Source organism: Trachypithecus francoisi, unplaced genomic scaffold (genome assembly GCF_009764315.1).
Source record: "Trachypithecus francoisi isolate TF-2019V2 unplaced genomic scaffold, Tfra_2.0 Lachesis_group11, whole genome shotgun sequence".
Classification (NCBI taxonomy): domain Eukaryota; kingdom Metazoa; phylum Chordata; class Mammalia; order Primates; family Cercopithecidae; genus Trachypithecus; species Trachypithecus francoisi.
This window is the reverse complement of record NW_022681456.1, coordinates 79,248,808-79,270,123: the sequence shown is the minus strand read 5'-3', so window position 1 is coordinate 79,270,123 and position 21,316 is coordinate 79,248,808. Positions and strand designations below refer to the sequence as shown.

General features: G+C 41.6%; 1 protein-coding gene and 1 long non-coding RNA gene across 3 annotated transcripts in view; one reads left to right on the top strand and one right to left on the bottom strand.

Moving 5' to 3' along the window:
• Positions 1–342, bottom strand: part of TESPA1 (thymocyte expressed, positive selection associated 1) — a 35,548-nt gene extending 35,206 nt beyond the window's left edge. Inside the window, exon 1 of one of the 2 annotated variants that reach the window (XM_033221783.1) lies at positions 194–342. The gene's annotated coding sequence lies outside the window, so the exon portion shown is untranslated. Of the gene's footprint in view, positions 1–55; positions 75–193 lie in introns of those variants that run through there. The other variant, XM_033221784.1, reaches the window with a different exon arrangement.
• LOC117089982 lies at positions 24–20,934 on the top strand. The gene is made up of 3 exons (XR_004439830.1): positions 24–152; positions 14,156–14,249; positions 19,719–20,934. It is a non-coding gene; the product is annotated as an uncharacterized LOC117089982 (long non-coding RNA).
• The last annotated feature ends 382 nt before the right edge of the window (positions 20,935–21,316 follow it).

Sequence of the window (21,316 nt, the reverse complement as noted above, 5' to 3'; positions counted from 1 at the left end):
TCCCAGCCCAGCCACATCCTTTGCTCCGGCTCAGGAGACTGAGGGAAGGACAAACCATCTGGAGACACGGTGCTCACAACTAGGAAGACCTTCCTGCCCCAGAGTTGCCTCTGTCTTTCCAGAAAAACAGATCTTTTCCTATTAAGGCAAAGGTACAGTCCATTTAAAGAGGTGTGTGCAGGAGTCTTCCTACCATATAACTAGAATTCCACTGCTGCAGATAAATCCTTCTGTCTCAGGAGAGCTGTCTGAAAATGGGAAAGCTCTCTGCCATAAATGATCTGGCGTTTATCTCAGAGAAGATGTTTCCAGCCCTATCACACACTTGAGAGGGCTCTGAGCCAGTCGCTCTGTGTTTATAACTTTCAAACTCTGGTAAATTCCCCCGAAGCTTGTTTTTGAATACTGCTTACTTTTTTTTCTGTTAGTTTCTCAACTTTGTTTTTATGTTCAAACCACTTCAAAGTTTTCGTTTTTGTAATAAATGACTGCTTTCCCCCACGTTTTCAAAGCTGAACTTTTAAAATCAGTTATACCCTAAAGATGTCTTCAGTTTATTGGTTTTCGGTTTGGAGAAGGCTTAATGAACTCTAAAAGGTTTCTCCCAGTCCTCAATCACTCTCACCCACCGGTGGCATTCAGCACTGCTGACGATCCCTCCTTGCTTCTCCAGTATCTCCGAACACACTTTCCTCTCTGTAGGATGCTGCTGCATTTTGGGTACCTTCTTTCTCTCTTTCTCCTGATTCTACTGTTTCCTTCTTTAAATCATTTATTTATGAATATATATCACAATATTTATTCTACAAGGCACTCCTCTAATGTGTTAATTGTGACTGATTTTCACATGTTCATTACCTTCTTTCTGATTTTTTGGCTACTTTTTTTTTTTAAACCACATTTCTAAATTCCATTTCCAATCATCAGTAGGACAACTCCATTGAGTATCCATAGTATAGCTATAATATGATAGAAATAATCCTAAATAAAATTCTCGTTTGGCAAATTAAGTTCCCAAAACATTATTTTCTTCAAGTATAATGTGAGGAAAATGACAATTCTCTCTGTTTCTCACTCAACCCTTCCCCCACCCTATTCCTTTTACATAGGCATGAAAATATCTAACATGTTTTCTCAGGACATAGTAGATGCTAAATATGTGCTTTTCTGAGAATTAGCTTCACAGTCAACAAGTAAAACACTAAACCCAACACACCTAATTCTCTTTATTTACTATTCTTTTCTGTACAAATTAGCTGTAAAAACTCAACTAATGGAAACTTAACAACTCTTAAATCCTAAGTTTCTGGAATTCAATGTTTTCCTTAACAGTTGTTTTTCAATATGTTTGGGATATGGAGAATATCACTTCTGTAGAGAGTTTGGAAATATGTGAGGGAGATTTAATTTTCAAAGAAATGGGAAGCTGATACTGGTAGTTAGTCCTGAGGGCCAATGATGATAAGTGCTTTGGAAGGGATAGGACTGTTCAGCACAAGGAATAATTGTCCTGGCCCAAATGTCAGCATTTTGTTAACATTGATAGTTTGATGGTTAGGAGAGCAGGCTTTAGAGTGAGGCTCTGGCATCAAGTAGCTCTGTAGTCTTAGATACATTAACATCTCTAGGTCTCAGTTCGTTGGCTGCTAAATGGGGATAACCTTACAGGAGTGGTTGTAGAGCTATAAGAATAAAGGAATACAGAGTATTTAGTCCAGTGCCTACCTTACAGCAAATGCTCAAGAAATTGCAGCTATTTTTAAGACTCTTGAAATATAATAGTTTCTTTTCTTTTAACTTTTATTTTAAGTTCGGTGGTACCTGTGCAGGTTTGTTACATAGGTAAACTCTTGTCATAGGGGTTTGTTGTACAGATTATTTCATCACCCAGGTATGAAGCCTAGTACCCAACAGGTATGTGTTTTGATCCTCTCCCTCCTTCCACCCTCTGCCCTCCCACAGGCCCCCGTGTGTGTTGTTTCCCTCTATGTGTCCATGGTTCTCATCATTTAGCTCCCACTGATAGGTGAGAACATGCGGTATTTGGTTTTCTGTTCCTGTGCTAGGTTTCTAAGGCTAATGGCCTCCAGCCCCACCCATGCTGCTGCAAAGGACATGATCTCATTCTTTTTTATGGCTGAGTAGTATTCCATGGTGTATACATTCCACATTTTCTTTATCCAGTCTATCATCAATGGGCATTTAGGTTGATTCCATGTCTTTGCTGTTGTGGATAGTGCTGCAGCGAACATACACATGCTCGTATTTTTATAACAGAATTATTTATATTCCTTCAGGTATATACTCAGTAATGGGATTGCTGGGTCTAATGGTATTTCTGTTTTTAGGTCTTTGAGGAATCGCCACACTGCCTTCCACAAGGGTTGAACTAATTTACACACCCACCAACAGTGTATAAACATTCCTTTTTCCCTGCACCCTCGTCAACATCTTTTATTTTTTGACTTTTTAATAATAGCCATTCTGAGTAGTGTTAGATGGTATCTCATTGTGGTTTTGATTTGCACGAAATATAATATTTTCAATTTATCCAAATGCTATGTCTATCTGTCAAAATTACCTCATTCATTAAAGATGCCATTTCGGCCGGGCGCGGTGGCTCAAGCCTGTAATCCCAGCACTTTGGGAGGCCGAGACGGGTGGATCACGAGGTCAGGAGATCGAGACCATCCTGGCTAGGGGTGAAACCCTGTCTCTACTTAAAAATACAAAAAACTAGCCGGGCGACGAGGCGGGCGCCTGTAGTCCCAGCTACTCGGGAGGCTGAGGCAGGAGAATAGCTTAAACCCGGGAGGCGGAGCTTGCAGTGAGCTGAGATCCGGCCACTGCACTCCAGCCTGGGTGGCAGAGCAAGACTCCGTCTCAAAAAAAAAAATAAAATAAAATAAAGATGCCATTTCACAAGCAATTGCTAGAGATTTTTTTTGTTAATAAAAAGATTTATTTATTTTTGATTTTTATTTATATTTATTCTTAATTTTTGTGAGTACATATGTAGGTTTATATGTTTATAGCATTTGTGGTTTATTTTTTGAAAGAAATATTTTTCTCTTCTACAAGCAGCTTCTGAAAGACGAAGATGAAGACCACATGATTCCTAGGAGGAGAAGGAGGCCCAGGGTATTGCTCTGTATATCTTCTTTCTCTGTTGTATCATCTTACTCTTTCTGTCTTTGTTTCTTTCCTTCTTTCCCTTTCTTCCTTCCTTCCTTCATTCCTTCCTTCCTTCCTTCTCTCCTCCCCTCCTTCCCTCCTTCCCCTTTCTCTTTTTTCCCTCTCACCTGCCCTTCCCACCCTTTGAAAACATTAAATGTCTCTACATCTTTGGCACCACGAACTTCTCTAAGCATATATCCCAGGTGCTTCATGAAAACAAAATGACTTGCTCAGGGTTTCTGAAGGATTTTTTGTGAGCTTGTTCATTTTTTTCCCTTGGTTAAAAATAAAAACCCTTATGCTAACTGAGATAATGAATTTGCTCTCTACTGCCTGTGTGATTCAGCAGTTTTGGTGCCTCATGATAGGGCCTATTTGTCATTCCATGGCTCCCTCTCTTGTGTTTTATAGAACTTAGTAAAAACACTGAACTAGGGGTAAAAGAACTATCTGAGTTTAAAACTATACTAGTTACTTAATTTCACTGGATATCACTATCATCTTCTGACAAACAGAGAAATATTTTCTAAGATCCTCTTGGCTTTAGATGTCTGTAACATCTGTACAGACTATTTTTCTCTACCCTTTTATAACTACATGTAGCTTATTATGGAAAATGAAAATATTAAGTGACAGATATTTGGTAAGAAATTATTATAAAGGTAGTAGAAAAAGTACTTTGAAATACTCTTTTCCATGGAAAAGTCAAGTAAATATTGCTTTTGAATAATATTGTCCTCCACACATGTAACCTGAAAACACTGATAAATAAGAACAATTTCTGAACACTGATGTGCCCATCAAACAGATGGGCTGTAGTTGGGTATAAGTTCTGGAGCTGCAGAACTAAGGGCTGAGCTGGCAGGTTGCCCAGACCTGGGGCAGAGCCAAGACAGCTGTCCATAGAGGCTGTACTAAGACAGAAAGCTGCTGCTCAGAGCCACTGCTCTGGGCCGAGCAGCTGGGCCCCTCTACCCAGGCCCAGATGCAAATCATCTGCCTCCATTTCAGCTCTCAACCTTCTTCTTTCTCAGATCCTGGGGTTTGCAAATGCCGTTTTTGTTTGGTTTGGTTTGGTTGTTTTGTTTTTCTCTAGGAGTCTGTTCCTCCAAATTGCTGATGTGGGAGTTTGAGTGAATTTGTTTCCTTCCTATCCCAAAGGCTCAAAAGTAGAAAGAGAGAGTGGATAGAATTGTAGGGGAGAGAGCAGTGGTTTAACGCACCACAGATTTTCTGAACTTTCTGGCAGAAAAGTGTCCACCAAGGTCATCTTGTTCTTTTCTCTGCTTCTATGTTCTGGTTGTTAAGGATACAGAAAATGGGATTTTATAACTTTTCTAGTCTAACCATTCTCCTAAATTACTCCACTCAATGCCAGAAAGTTCTTCCTTCTGTCTGGCAGTATCTTCCCTCTGTAAAAGTCCAGTAGAACAGAAGAGCAATCCATCTCAGGCCTCTGCAGAGGGTGTTCTTTCAGTGATCTGGATTGCGGTTCTACCCAAAATGTATTTTACTGGATACCTTCTGAGTGCTGGAAATGAGATAGATCTGGGGAAGGGGCTGAGGGGAGTGTAGAAGGAGAGGAAGATATACAAGGGGGAGAAACAGTGTCAAATGCTATCCCTTAGAGGGCTTATTTTCTAGTATGATCAAGTAATTTGGGGAAATACAGGGTTAACAAAAGACAAACATGTTCCTTTAAGGCAGTGGTCCTCAATCTTTTTGGCATCAGGGACTGGTTTCATGGAAGACAATGTTTCCATGGGAGCAGGGTGAGGGGGATGGTTTGGCGATGAAACTGCTCCACTTCAGATCATCATGCCTGCCACTCACCTTCCTGCTGTGCGGCCAGGTTCCTAACAGGCAACCAAACTGCGCTGGTCTGGGGCCCAAAGGTTGGGGCCCCCTGCTTTAAGGCATAACTTCTTGAGGCTTTTAATAGATTAACATGAATTGTGACTCTCTTAAAAGGGAAAGTTTTGTATTTCTCAAATGTATTGGCCTATGGATTCCCCTCCCCTCCCCTCCCCTCCCCTCCCTTACCTTTCCCTCCCCTTCCCTATCCTTCCCCACCCTTCCCTTATCTTTCCTTCCTTCCTTGGAACATCCCAAGGAAATTATTTTGGAAAAGTTTTCTTGCACTACAGACACTTCTTTGGATTAAATCGTGACATTAACATCTTTGATTATATTCAGATGGCTATGAACACAGGATTGACTTTTCGGTGAGGCTATGTTTCATCTTTCTTTTGATCAAGCCCATTTAACTCAGAATCACAGGTCTTAATTGAGTTCTTCCGTGTGATTTGCGTGGTGAGTGCTCAGTGTATTGTAAGCCCATGGAGGAGGACAGAGCCTGGATGTGGGTGTAAGTGAAGTGGAGGAGGAGAGATCTGGGGGTTTCATAGGATGGGAGGCAGGAGCCTTTTGGGGCTAGAGAGAGATCTATCAAGAAAAATCGCACGGACTTGACAAACAAGAAATGTGGAATAGTTTTAAAACTTGATCTCTCTACCTAGAAGAAAAGAGGGCTTCTAGCAGCATTCCTCCCTACACCAGGGACCTGGTACAAAGTAAACACTTATAGCAATGGTATAATTATTGACGGGGAAAGAAAGAAGAGGAACAGTGAAAAGCAGTCAAAATTTTTAGATGAAAGAAGATTTAAAGTGGGTTGAGCTATTACCTTAGTATGTTCAAGCTGCTACAACAGAGAAAAACCCATAAAATGGGTGATTTACAAACAACAGTAATTTATTTCTGGCAGTTCTGGGGCGATGTCCAAAATCTAGGTGCTGGTGGATTTGGTGTCTGGTGAGAGCCCACTTCCTAGGTCATAGACACCTGTCTTCTCACTGTGTCCTCATGTGATGGGAAGGGAGAGCTAGCTCTCTGCGGTCTCTCTTATAAGGCACTAATCCTGATCATGAGGGCTCTGCTCTCCTGACCTAATCATTTCCCAAAAATGTCACCTCATAATACCATCACCTTGGGGGTTACAGTTTCAACATATGAATTTGAGGGGCTGGTATGAACATTTAGACTATAGCAACCTTGGAGAAACCATGAAGGGAGCGTCAGGGGTTAGTGACTTCATGGATTTGGGGAACATTTAAAACTGGGTTCTTCAGGCCCAACACTCCAAAACCTTGAAAAGGATAAGTATCAAAAGACAAAGTAGCAGGTAAAATTTGGGGGTTGTTGTAGATTTGGTATAAGGGAAAAATAGGTAGGGTGAGTGAATATGGGGTTAGATCTTAGAGGTAGAACATGAAAACTTGGGTTATTGTGAGAAAGGGGCAGGAGGTCACAGATTGGAGGAAGGGGCAGATTTTTTTTTTAAGCCTAGGTTCATCTCTCATCTCCACAAAGCAGAAGACTTGAAGTCTGAGGCCACTTTACAAAAGTCAGACTGCATTCCCCATGCACAGGAGTCTGGACACCCTGGTGCGCAGAGTGGACACAGGTCAAAGCAGAAGAGGGTGCGGGGCAGCACTCAGCAATGAACTGCAGAACAATAGACCAATGTTTCTGGAAAGATGTTAAGTGTTTCCTCAGTGTAGTGTCAGTTAATCAGAGGAAGTGGGACAACTGCGGCCTTCTCATCAGAGGGATATCTGCAGGTGGCGAGATGGTGTGTGTGTGTGGCACCCCAGAGTGTGGTCCGTGCACGCAGGAGTGTCAGGTCCAAGGAGAGTTCTCTTTGTTAGGTTTGAGAAAGAGTAGGAGGAAGAGGTGGAGGAGGAAAAGAGAGAAGAGAGACTGAATCAGAGAGAAGCAGAGAGAGAATCTGAGGGAAATGATTTACATGCAAGAGAAAGTGAAACTGAAGTGTAACCACCCACCTAAATTGCAAAAGGCAACTTTTCTTGTCCACCCACTAGAGGAAACATCTCATCTTTTTCAGGCACCTGGCCTGGCAGCAATCATCCCCCTCCCATAGCCTGCCCTGCCTCCCTTAGAAGGTAGGAGCAAGAGAAAGTGGGAGTGAAGGAGATATCAATGACTCGAAGTGCTCCACAGCTACATATTATAATTTTCGCTATACTTACATTGAACCTGTCTCTTTTGACCTATGTGTTAAGGAGTGAGAAGTAAAAAATCCTGTCCTTTAGGCCTTACTCTGCTTCTTTTCTTGATTGCAGATTCCTTAAATGTAAAAGGAGGAAGTAAAAATAAATTGTCTTTAAGGTTCTTCTCACTGTAATGTTTTACATTTCTAATACTACTATCATTTAATGAGTGAATGACTAATATATCTTAACTTGAATCCTCAAAACAATCTCAAAAGCAGATATTGTGATCCACAGATGAATTACGTGAGATTGTGTCTCTTTCGGACTTTTCCCACCCTGCAAACCTCTGTCTTCACAGATGAACCCCCAACCTGGTACACAGTCATGCATCGCTTAGTGATGGGGACATCCTCTGAGAAATGCGTCCTTGTGCGAACATCATAGAGTGCACTTACACAAACCTAGATGGCACAGCCTACTGCACACCTTGGCTCCACAGTACAGCCTATTGCTCCTCGGCTGCAAATCTGGACAGCATATGACTGTACTGAATGCTGTAGGCAATTGGAACATAGTGGGAAGTGTTTGTAGATCTTAACATATCTTAACGTAGAAAAAGTACAGTAAAAATCTAGTATAAAAGATAAAAAATGGTACACCTGTAAAGGACACTTACCATGAATGTGGCTTGTAGAACTGGAAGTCGCCCTGGGTGAGTCCCTGAGTAAGTGCTGGTGACTGTGAAGGCCTAGGACATTACTGTACATCACTGTAGACTCTATAAACACTGGACACCTAAGCTACACTAAACTTACTTAAAAATATTTTTCTCTCTTCATTAATAAATTAATCTTAGCTTACTGTAAATTTTTTATTTTATGCAATTTAAAATTTTTGACTTTTTTGTTAATAACAGCTGAAAACACACATTGTACAGCTGTACAAAAATATTTTATTTATATCCTTATTTGATAAACTTCTTAAATGTTTAAATTATTTTATTTTACTTTTTAAACTTTTTTAAAAAATTAAGACACATATACACACATTAGCTTTGGCCCACACAGGGTCAAGATAATCAGTATCACTGTCTTGCACCTCCACATCTTATCCTGCTGGAAGGTTTTCAGGGGCATGGAGCTGTCATGTCCCTATGATGATGATGCCTTCTGGAAGAGGTCCTGAAGGACCTGCCTGAGGCTGTTTTACAGTTCACTTTTTAAATAAGTAGAAGTAGTGCACTGTAAGACAACCATAAAAACTATAGTGCAGTAAATACATAAACTACATAAACTATACATAATTATACATAAACTATATGTAATTATACATAAACTATACATAAAAGTGTGGTGCAGTTCAGTATATGTATAGGAACAGAGCAGTATACATAAAAGTATAGTGCAGTAAATACGTAAATTACATACGTAAACTGTTACTCCAGTAACTGTTGTTTATTATAATGATTAAATATGTGCTATACATAGTTGTACGTGCTATACTTTTATATGACTGGCACGCAGTATTTGTTTACATTAGCAATCAACACAAACGTGTGAGTAAACGTGAGTAATGCGTTGTGCTACCACATTACCATTGATACGATGTCACTAAGTGATAGGAATTTTTCAGCTCCATTATAATCTTACGGGATGGTCCGTCCTTGACCAGAATATTGCCATGCAGCTCACGACTGTATTCCTAATAACCACCAGGTGGCAGCTTATACCCATTCTTTAATCTCACAGTTACATAGGTGGAAATCTGAGATTAGCCCGCTGCCCAGGAGGCTGTCCAATCCAGACTGATGAATTAACCCAGTTATGGAGTATCTGGACAAGCTCTCTTTGTCTGATTTGTATCACAGGAGACTGAACGAATTTAGGAGCTGAATAAGCAATCGAAGATTTCTTCCTTTGATTTTTTGGATTTATTTTTCATCTTTGGAGACAGGGTCTCCCTATTGCCCAAGCTGGAGTGCAGTGGCATGGGGACGGCTCACTGTTGCCTCAACCTCCCGGGCTCCAAAGATCTTCCGACCTCAGCCTCTCAAGTAGCTGGAACTAGGCACCACCACCATGCCTGGATAATTTTTTTGTAGAGACAGGATCTTACTTAGTTGCCCAGACTGGTCTCCAACTCCTGGGCTCAAGCAATCCTCCCACCTCAGCCTCCCAAAGTGCTGGGATTACAGGTATGAGCTACCACCATGCCCGGCCACATTGCTCATTTTAAATTAAAGTATGTTCAGAGTTGAATACAATTTCGAAAGGTTAAGGAGTAAAAAGAAGTCTGTCCTTGCAGAGAGATCTGAGTGAGCATAAATACCAAGATGGAAAAGTATAGAGTATGTCTGGGAAAAATCAAGTAGCTCAGCATGGCCATACTGTGAGTTGTGTTATGAGAAAGAATGAGTGGAACCTGAGATAATTAACCTAAATTAAATTTAGAGCTAAGAAATCTTGAATACCCTATTTTGGGTTAAGAACTTTAACAGTTTTCCTTTGAAATAGAGAACTTCTGTACACCTGTCACTCTGACTTAACATTGTTAACATTTTGCTTTATTATAATGTCTTTTTTCCCAACATTTTGAGAATCAGTTGTAGATATTACACCCCTTTACCTCTTAAAATTAAAGACAACGATTTTCATAACTATAGTATAATTATCCAAATTTTAAAAATTAACATTGATACAGTCATCTAGTTTACAGACTTTATTCAAACTTGATTATTTTCCAAATAATTTATAGGATCACACACTGCATATAGTTTTTATGTCTCTTTTGTCTCCTTTAGTCTGAAATTCTTTATCTACTTTTCTTTATCGTTCATGGAAGTTGACTTTTTTTCCTTCCCAAGTTTTGTTTTAAGTTCAGGGTGTACATGTTACATGGGTAAATTGGGTGTTGCGGGGTTTGGTGTACACATTCTTTCGTCACCCAGGTAATGAGCACAGTACCTGATGGGTAGTTTTCTGATCCTCACCCTCCTCCCACTCATCACCCTCAGGTAGACCCCGGTGTCTGTTGCTTCCTGCTTTGTGTCCATGGTGTACTCGATGTTGATAGTTTTAAAGAGTATAGTCCTTCTATTCTCTAGAGCGTCTCTCAATTTGATTTGTCTGCAGTTCATGTTATTCGGTCTGGGTTAGGCAGTTTTGTCAGGATTACTACATGTGATGATGTCTTCCCAGTGTATCACATCAGGAAGCATGTGGTATCAGTTTTTCTATTATTGGTAATATAAGGTGGTATTCTTTTTTTTCCACGGTAAATTTATAATTTTCCTTTTTAAATTAAAAAGTACTTTTAAATATTTTTAAACTATGTCAATATCCTATTCCTTATTAAACTTTCAACTCTCACCCACTAATTTTGGTATTTTATCTTCTTTAGAGTTGGGAGTCATCAAAAATACATTGAATTGGATAGGATAAAATCAGAACCGTGTTTAGAAATGTCACCCTAGAAGCTGTGTGTGTGTGTGATTTTACTATCTTCAACTCTGATACATTGTAGGCCTTCCTTTTCCTTTCTTTTTTTTTTTTTTTTTGGTTTGTTTTATTTTTTGAGATGGAATGTTGCTCTGTCTCTTAAGCTAGAGTACAGTAGCATGATCTCAGCTCACTGCAACCTGTGCCTCCTGGGTTCAAGCAAATCTCCTGCCTCAGCCTCCCTAGTAGCTGGGATTACAGGCGCCTGCCGCCACACCAAGCTAATTTTTGTATTTTTAGTAGACACGGGGTTTCACCAGGTTGGTCAGGCTGGCCTCGAACTCCTGACCTCAAGTGATCTGCCCACCTCGGCCTCCCAAAGTGCTGGGATTATAGGCGTGAGCCTCCGTGCCTGGCCTAGGCCTTCCTTTTGTCTGAGACTCTGGTACTCAAGTTCTGACCTGCTCCAGGTAATCTTTTAACCTTGAGTCTAGCACATAAGAATCTTGGTAGATTGGGGATGCCCTCCCAACAGGCCAGTGCAGCCAGGCTCGGATCACACATTTTGGATGGATTTGTTCCTTTGGGCAGATTCCCTTGTGCAAGGCACAACCAGCGCAATCATAAGTGCAGAGACCTAACAGCTCTGGATTAGATTTGGGGAACATTCAAATCTGGGAGAAAATAAACATACATTAAGCTCTTCCAACTCACCCATCTCTCTTTTGGTTGTTTCTCTGTATGTCCTCTCATGTAAATCTCACAACAACCCTTCAAGGCAGGCACTAGCATTCTAATTATACAGATGAAGAAACTGAGATTCAGGAATCTCTGTAAAAGGCCACGATTTACAGCTTGATGTCTGTGATTCTGAAACCTACATGCATTATATATGCTACTTTATAATCCATTGATTGCAATGAGAATTGTAAGAGCAAACCCCGTCATTGATTGTCACAGACATACCAGCTTCCTAAATACACATTTTCCTCACATTCTCATGACAAGTTGTGGGAAATAGAGAGCAGATGACATTTGTCTCATTTGATAGACGAAAATCAGTGTCCACACAGCTAGTGGGAAAATCAAGCCTTTTGACTTTTAGTCGAGTGATCTTTGTAATTTTATCTTGTGCCCTTTTTGGGCACATGAGGATTTAGGGGAGTGAGGGAGAAGAGATAAGGAGAGAAATCGATAGGGGTGGAGGACATCAGCAGGAGGAAATCTGTACAATCAAGATGGCTTCCCGGTCGTGAGCTGTGGAGCTGCCCAGCGATGCCCGCAGGCTTCAGGATGCAGGACACATCTGTGCCCCTGGTTCCTCTTGCCAGAGCCCAGGAGATTGGCAGGGACCCTAGGGAACACCCACTTCTGGGTGCAGGGCAGATGCTGAGCAGCTGAGCAAGCAGAACTCTGCAGGCAGGTGTCGGGGGGTTCTCCTCTAGCTAACTTGGGTTTCCAGAGGCCTGAGAGCACGGCCTCCGTATCTTCCTCCTTTGGGAGGAGGAAGGCTGGCTTCTCTTCCCTCTGACTCCCAGTGGTTCTCAAGGCCCCAGTGGGAGGTATTTGCCTGGGAAAAACAGAGCTGAAAGAGCAACAGAACCTCAAGGTATGAAAGAAAAGGAGAAACTGGCTTCCCCTCTGCTTTTTCTTATAAGACAAGAGGCAGTTAGGGCAGGGCCAAGAATGATTTTGCGAGTCCTTGGAGGGGAGAGGAAAGGTTATAAGCAACGGGGAAAGTTAACTCTGAGGGTAAAGAAGGAGATCCCCAGTGTGTCCCTACATGTCTACCTACTGTCTGCAATAACAGACACATCTGAGTGGGACTGGCTTAGGTTTGTCATAAAGAAAGATTTCCAAGGTTTTCCGACAATGGGAGGGATGTGATGATGCCTGGAGGGGCCGTGTGTTCCATAGGGAGGCATTGACTAGAGATTGGGCTGTCTGGGTTTGACTCCCTGCTCTGTCATTAACCTGCTATTTGAATTTGGGCAAGTTACTCAGCCTTGAAGCCTTCGCCTTCTCATGTAACATGAGACAATCATGGTGGCGACCTCTAAGTGATGTGCAAGTGAAATGAGGGAGTATGTAAAGCTTAGTATATCATCTAGTACATAAGAAGAGAGCAGAGACTTTAGCTGTTGTCACACTTGTCACTTCCAGTGAAAGAGTGTTGGGTTGAGGGTGAGGAAACCTGGTTTCTATTTGTTTCTGTATATCCAGCTCTCTCCTTGGCAAACAATATCTTCTTCTTTTCCCCCATATGTCCTCTGGTAAAGAGGCAGTATTGCGTGAGATCCAAATTCTATTTTAACTTCTGATAGTAACTCACATTTTGAGCAAATGCAAATTACTTGACTGCTCTGAGCCTCAGTTTCCCCATATATAAATGGAGAGGATGATAGCAATTTGAAGGTGTGGGTTATTAGCATAGTGTTTCGAGTCAGACAAGCCTGGATTTGAATCATACCTTTAAAACTTACTAGCTATGTGACTGTGGGCATTTTACTTAGTATCTCTGGGCCTCAGTTTCCTCAATTGTTACATGAGGCTTATAACATCTAACACTTTTGTTGAGCTTGACAAAGACTACTTAAGACAGTAAGTGTAAGCAGCTTAACCTAGAGCCCAGCTGAAAGTAAGTACCCTGGCAGCAAATTTGTAGCTGGTAGCTTTCCTGTATGAACGAATGAAATCACCTAAGGAGTACTCTTTTAATCACATTGCTTCTGCCTGAAACAAAAAGGAGGTAATAGATATGCAAATTTCATGTCCTCATTCTGCTTCCCCCATTTAGATTGATCCACCGAAAATGTATCTAAGAATATTTGTCCCAAATTCAGCCATAACCTGCTCCAACATCCCCCATCTATTCCCTCCAGGGTAACTCACAAGGCCCATCCATCAATTCTCAAACTCACCTTTGTCATGCAGAGTGGACCAGCCTGGAGCTACAAATCCCCCTCCCCCAACACCCACACACCCCAACACACACGCACACACTCACACACACACATACACTGCACACATAATTTCTCAAAAGCCAAATTAAAGTCACCGTCCATCCACTGCCAGAAGCCCCTTTCCTCTTCCTTACTCCCAAAGGAATCCTCACCCTTCATTGACATCACCCTCCCCGCCCGACTCCATCCTGTATCACAGACGCACACTGGTCACCATCCCACTTCTCCTCCCCTTCTCTATTGCTTGGTAATTATATTCTCCGCCTCCCAGTGTCATGCTAATATAAGCTCCTGGCACAGCTGCCCAGATTAAATTAGAGTCCAAACCAGCAGGCCGACTAATTATATTTTCTGGGATGGAATTGTCTCTCCCACCTTTGGGGTACGGGGCCAATAAAAAGTAAATGAGCACTGCCAATATTTGCAGAGGATATTTGACTCTTCTTGCCTGGGTGGTTTTGTCCTCCCCAACCAATCTGGGCCCTTGAATTAGATTACACCAGAATGAGAGAAGAGAGTTTTACTCAAATGACCCTTCTAAGTCCCATCCATTTTCCTGCAGGTCAGCTCAGCTGGGCCTGACCACCATCGTCAGGCCAAGGAAGAGAAAATGGCATGGAACCCTTTCTCAGGAATGAGACTCTTCTGCTACCTTTGTGAGTCCCTCCCTCAGTCCCAGCACCGAAATCTTTCCTCCAGATACTCACTGCAACCTCTCCTGAAATGATTGTTGCTGAATTATTTTTACTTCTGTCTCATGTGAAAAAGAGTGTTGCTTCCCTTGCAGAACACTGTTCCAAGGCCGATCCTTCAACTTTTACCTTTCCTTATTTATGGCTGGAACAACATAAAAGTTTCAATTGTGAAAAAAAGATATTTTAGACAAGTTAAATTTAACAAAGTTTAATAGATTTTTTTAATTAAAAAATAAGTTTTTTTTCAGAGACAAGGTCTTGCTATCTTGTCCAGGCTGGTCTCAGAATCCTGGGCTCAAGCAATGCTTCTCCTCTGACTCCCAAAATGCTGGGATTACAGGTGTGTGGCATTGTGCTGGCCACCAGAGTTTAACGGAACAAGAAAAAAAAAAAAAGATTCATGAATTGGGCAGTCCCCAGAATCACAGCAGATTCAGAGAGGCTCCAGGGATGCCTGGCGGTCAGAGCGAGTTTATGGACTGAAAAAGGAAAGTGATTTACGGAAAACGGAAGTGAGGTACGGAAATAGCTAGGCTGGTTACAGCTTGGCGTTTTGCCTTGCTTGAACATGGTTTCAACAGCTGTGAATGGCTGGAGTATGGCTGCTGGGATTGGCTGAGACTCAGCTTTTGTTACAGAAGCATACTCCTCAGTTAGATTTCCAGCCAGCCTACCTACTAAGTTAGGTTATGGATAAGGACTTAAGTATGAAAGTACAGAGGCTTTCCAAGGCCAGGCTTTAGTTTGATGTAAAACAATTTCCCTAGATACAGGTTTACTTCATTTCTTGATTCCACAAACGTTTATTGTGCACTTGCCATATGCCACATACTGAGATGGGTATTGAAACGTGTAAAGGCAGAATTCTCACCTTCAGAAAGATCAGGGCCTCACGATGGGTCTAAATGTGTGTAGATGTGCAGAAATCAAGAAATCTGTGCAAGGTGCAGTGGAGGCATAAGAGGCTTGCAATAAGAATCAGAAAAGGCATCGCTGAAGAGGTGATTCTTGGTGAAGTTTTGAAAAATTGTTCAGAAGACCAATAAAACGAGGATAGGAATTCTGGGTAGAGAGAGGAAAGATATAGGGGCAAGAAAGTCATAGCAATTTCATGACCTGCACACATAAAGGATAAGATGAAAGGAGTAGCCAGAGACAGCCTTGAGCAGCTGAGGGATGTTTTAATTCTGGAATTTTCTGGACCCCAAATTCATGTCCTTCTAACTGAGGGAGAGCCGATCTGCCTCTTAAAGGTCTGGGCAACCCCAGTTAGGGCCTTTTCTTTTGCCACCAACTTTCCTCTCAAATTTGCCTACAGTAATTCCTCCCACAAATAATTGTCCCATTTTTGTGTGACAACTTCCTCTGGAAGTGCATTTAAAGAAGAATCTGATATTTTCAAAGCATTGAAGGAAAAAATTCAGGTGGTAGAATTTCTAAAAACAAAAGAAAACATCTGACTGGATCTCTGATGTTCTTCCACATCCTCCGCAACCTTCTCTGCCTCTTTATTTATTAATTGGTTCATTCAGCACCAGGTTTTCAGCACCATACCAAACACTGCTCCAGAGATGATCCAAGGTAGAAGAAAAGGAGAGTCTTTCCCCTACAGGAACTCAGTCTAGAGAAAGACAGACAGATACATAGGTAATTAGAAAGAAGATGCAATGAGAGCTCAGAGGGGAGACATTGTGTTTGTTTCCAATCACAGCCATTAACAAAGTACTGGAAATTGAGTGGTGTTTATTGTAGGCTAGCAGCTTGCAATCAAGGTATCAGCTGGCTGCATTCCCTGAAACTTATAGGGGAATTCTCCCTTGTCTTCTCCTAGATTCTGATGGTGTGCCGAAAATCTCTGGGATGGTGTGCCGGAAATCTTTGGCATTCCTACGCCTGTAGATGCAAATCTCTGTCTTCACATGGAGTTCTTTGTGTGTGCTTTTGTCTTCACATAGTTGCCTCCTTTTCTTTTAAGTCAGAGTCTCACTCTGTCGCCCAGACTGAAGTGCAATGGCGCCATCTCAGCTCACTGCAACCTCTGACTCAGCCTCCTGAGTAGCTGGAATTACAGGCGCGTGCTACTATGCCCCGCTAATTTTTGTAGTTTTAGTAGAGATGAGGTTTCACCATGTTGATCAGGCTGGTCTCGAACTCCCAACCTTATGATCTGCCCATCTCACCCTCCCAAAGTGCTGGGATTACAGGCGTGAGCCACTGCGCCTGGTCCATATTCGGCTTCTTATAAGGACAACAGTCATATTGGATTAGGGTCCACCCCACTCCAGTATAACCTCACCATCATTTAACTAATTACACCTGCTATTGCCCAGTTTCCTAATAAGGTTACATTCTGAGGTTCTCATTAGGATTTCAAAGTATCTCTTTGGGGAAAACACAATTCCACTTGTAATAGGCACCTGTGTTTTCCTCAGTGTATCAAGAAGTTTCTTAGAAGCAGGAATGATTGAACTAAGTGTTCATTCCAGAGAGTCAAGTAAAAATGAACTAAAACAGTGATTTAGAGAGAAATGGTCCCATAGAAGAAATGACATGAGAAGAGCATGAGCGTATGGAAAAGGCACAAATAGACCAGGGCAGTGTAAAGAACTTCCTGTCGCTATAGCATACAGTATTCAAAAACAAAGTGGTGAATGATGGGATGTGAGAAAGGTACACAGATCAGATAGTCATGGGCTTGGTAGCTGTTTTATCCTGGTATCAGTTGAGACCATTTCTTACGTATGGACTTGGGATTTACTGCCCTGACACCACTGAAAAGCAGAAGGCTGAACAGTTAGTAAGTGTGACGTGGGAAAGGGGAAGTGGGAGACAGCTCAGTCCTCAGCAGCTGCAATCGTCCCCCTGCTCCCCTCTGTTCCTTCCGGAGTAGGCACAGCCATCATCACTGGACTTTCCTGTGAAATGGAAATCCCAACAGAAAGAGACTCTGTCGTATTCATCCATATATTCTCAGCACAACAGCTGGCCCAGTGTACACACTGGATTTAGATTGGTCGAATGAATGAATAGATGGAAAAGTACATTTAGCTCAGCAAGACCCTGAGCAGGCCCTGATGACCAAGTAATGCACCTAGGCGCATGCCATTTCCGCATCCTGGTGCCTACTTTACTCCTCTTTGTTTCTCTGTCTTTAAGGTTCCGTCAGGGAAGGTCTTTCAGGTGATAAAGAAAGACTCGCAGAAGACTCTAGTAATCTGTGTGTTTACTACAAGGCTATGTGGGGAAGTGAAACAGCGCGGGAGTATGCAACAACAGAAGCCTGATTATTCCGAGTCCCAGGGATGCCAGGACAGTGTGCACAGAGAGGGAGAGTGAGATAATTAAGGCACTAATCTGGACTCGAACTCACTTTCTGTGTAACCTTAATACTATTACATCCCAAGAGAGGATCTGCTAAATTCCTCTCACCAGCATCCAAAATGAAGCATTTCTACTGTGAGAGTTTTGCCTTCGGCCCCTTCATAGGGGTTTGGTCTCCATGTCAGATCCACACAAGGTCTTCTCTGACCCTTAGCCCAATCAGCTACACTGTTGGGCTTTAATTTTTGCACAACACCTATATTATAATTTTAGAGAGAATGAACCACTGTTCTCAGAAAGGGACAGTAGACCAAACAACTTATTTTAAGACCTCTCTTGAGAATAAACCAGACTGTATCAGCATGATACAGGTCTGGAATTCCATAGCCCTTGACAATTTTTACACTTCCTAAACACATGCCTTATATGGACATACTTCTGTCTTTCATGCTGTCTTTCAAGCATTTCCTCGCTCAGTTATCTATCTCCCCAACCACTCTGAACAATAAGAAGATTATGAACATTGCAGTCAGGCAGACAACGGTTAGAGTCCAGCCATGGCATTTAATAAGTGTGCACGTTGGGTGATTAATGTTCCTCTTAGCTCCTCAGTGTCCTTATCTGTTGTAAAAGATGCAATAGGCCGGGCACAATGGCTCATGCCTGTAATTCCAGCACTTTGGGAGGCCGAGGCAGGCGGATCACGAGGTCAGGAGATCGAGACCATCCTGGCTAACATGGTGAAACCCTGTCTCTACTAAAAATACAAAAACTTAGCTGGGTGGAGTGGCGCCTATAATCCTAGCTACTTGGGAGGCTGAGGCAGGAGAATCTTGAATCCAGGAGGCGGAGGTTGCAGCGAGCTGAGATCGCGCTACTGCACTCCAGCTTGGGCGACAGAGCGAGACTCCATCTCAAAAAAAAAAAAAGCAATAATGTTTCTTCATAATTTATATTGAATATTAAATTAGAAAATGGTGTGAAATTAACTCAAGATATGCCAATTTTCTTTCTCATTTCCTTAAGGGCAAAGATAATTTGTCAGAGTTCTTTGTAACCATTTTCCTAGGACCTTTTTCAGAGCAGGCACACAGTTTGCTTATTGGTGGACTAAAATCAGTTTGAACATATGTCTAAAAGAAACACAGCTTACAAGGTGATAACAAACATTATAGCTACTTACAACAATGCATCTGGGTCTGAAGTTCAAAATTTTAAGTGTTCCTGTAACAGGCGCTGCTTTCAGAATATGGGAAAGGAACGTATAATTTGTTTCTTGCCTAATTTTGAAAATGCTGCAGAGCCTGAGCAGTTTACTAGACCTGCTCCCTCATTAGCAGTTCCTTGTGTCCCTTTGCTGCTCATTATGGCCATTTTTTTCTGTACACGTATCCACCCAGCCAAAGGATGAGTTATCCAAGACCAAGATATGGAGAAGAGTAGAGAGGATTGGAGGGGAGGAAATCATCCTGGAGAAGGAAGAGAGCTGATGGGAGAAGGAGGGGCAGATTCTAGATAAAGACAGAGAAGGCAGAGTTCTACATCTTTCTTCTCATTTTAGGCCATTCTCCTTTCTCCTTTTTGCAGACTGACTCTTCAGACCTCTCACTATGTCCTCTTGCCATGCATGTATATACTATAACACATTTAATTCAATCATTTCCACAGTGTCTTAAGTATTTTAAAGTCATATGCTCCTTGAGGCATGGGACAAAGATGTTTGTTTTGAGTAAAGAATTCTCAACAATAACTTCTCCCTGGAAAAGAGAAACAGGATTTCTTTCATAATAGGAGGGATGTAGGACAAGCTGAAACCAAGGTAGAACATCTGACTGTAAATGTCAGGAGATTTTTTCCTAAGAAAAGCTGTGAAATTTAATTTTCAAGTTTGGATTTAAACATAAAAAATATCGTTCAATTAGAAAGAAACTCGTTAGTCCAATTCCTCCACAAGATCCCCAGTGCCTGGAGCAATGCCTGGGCATCATAAATACTTTGTAAATATTTCTGCAATGATGTCAGTTTGTCACATCAATAATGTGGGGATTGTCGAGATAACCAGAGTTCTGCTCAACATACGTAATAAGTGTACTGTGTTTTGTGTTGCAGAGACTACATTGAGGGGTATGACAAGTTTTCAGCTTGAGAAGGGTTTGCATTCTGTAGGAGAAATGAACAAACAGCAATAATGGTGATGATGCAGCATGGAACAAGTGCTATGACAGAGATTAAAAATCAAGTGCTTGTTCATTTACTGGAAAGACAGAAGACCGATTCAGCCTGGAAAGAAAAATCCCTGAGAAGATGGTATGGACTAAACAAATAAATGGGATTTTAACAAATAAAGAATAAAAATTATTTCATTTTATAAAGGGAGGCAGAATAATCTAATCTGAATATGATTTGGATGTGAGTAAGGGTTGCAGGAGATGAGGGAGGGAGTGTGTAGATATCTGGGGTAAAAGCATTTCTCACTGAGAAGACAGCAAGTGCAAATGCCCTGAGACAGGATCAGGGCTTTTGAGGAATTGCAAAAAACCCAATGATCTTGGAGTAGAATGTGCAAGCCAAAGTGGGTCCAAGATCAGATCAGAGTGATAGGAAGTGGAGGGGGGCAGAATATGGAGAGTCTGGGATGTGATTGTAAGAATCTGGGCTTTTACTCTGAGTAAAATATAAAGTCATTAGAATTTTTGGAGCTAAAAAGGGGCAGAACTGTCTCTCTCACTGCTGTGTTGAGAATAGAATGAAAGGATCAAGGACATAAGTTGAAAGACCAGTCAGGAGACTATGGCAGTATTCCAGGTAAAACATGATGGCATCTCAGACAAGGATGGTGGCAAAACTAGTGGGATTCTTAAGTTTTGGAGGTGGGATCAATAAAAATGTGTTGATGGATTGGAAGCATAAGAGAAAGGGCACCCAGGAATGACCTCAAGTTCTTGGCCTGAGCAACTGGGGAAAGGGGGTTGCCAATAGTAACTGAGAACCTGAAGCTTGGAGGAGGAGCGATATGGGGGATGAGCAGAAGCTCAGCTATAGACATGCTAAGTTCGAGATATGTTTTAGTCATTGTTTCGTGATATCAGGTTGGCAATTGGATGTACTGGTCTAGAGTCCAGGGTGGAGTCTGGGCTGAAAATGCATACTTGGACATCATCACTTTTTGACAAGATGGCTTTAGAGCATAATAATATACATTTAGTTGACTGTAGAAGGAAGAGAGAATTGTGATGCCAAAGTCTGTGGCTTGCTCCACCTTGGTGAATTGCTTTCTAAATGATTTTAATGTTCTCTGTGTTACAATGATGTGGAATGTTCATTGGAATGGTACATTTGACTATTAACTTATTTTAAAGTGGTAAAACATTTTTATTCTAAAAATAAAAAATTAAAACAATCACACATAGACTACTGCCCAAGTGATAATTATTGCTAAAAGTCTGTCATATTTCTTTCCCATCTTTTTTCTTTGAGTGTTTCTAAATATGGAATCTCTAAAATGTCTCCCAAAATAAGTTGTTGATAAGACAAAGCTGAGTTTTTTTTTTTCATCAACTTTTATTTTAAGTCGGGGGTACATGTGCAGGATGTGTAGGTTTCTTACATAGGTAAACTTGTGCCATGTTGATCTGCTGCACAGATCAACCCGTCACCTAAGTATCAAACCCTGTACGCATTACCTATTCTTCCTGATGCTCTCCCCC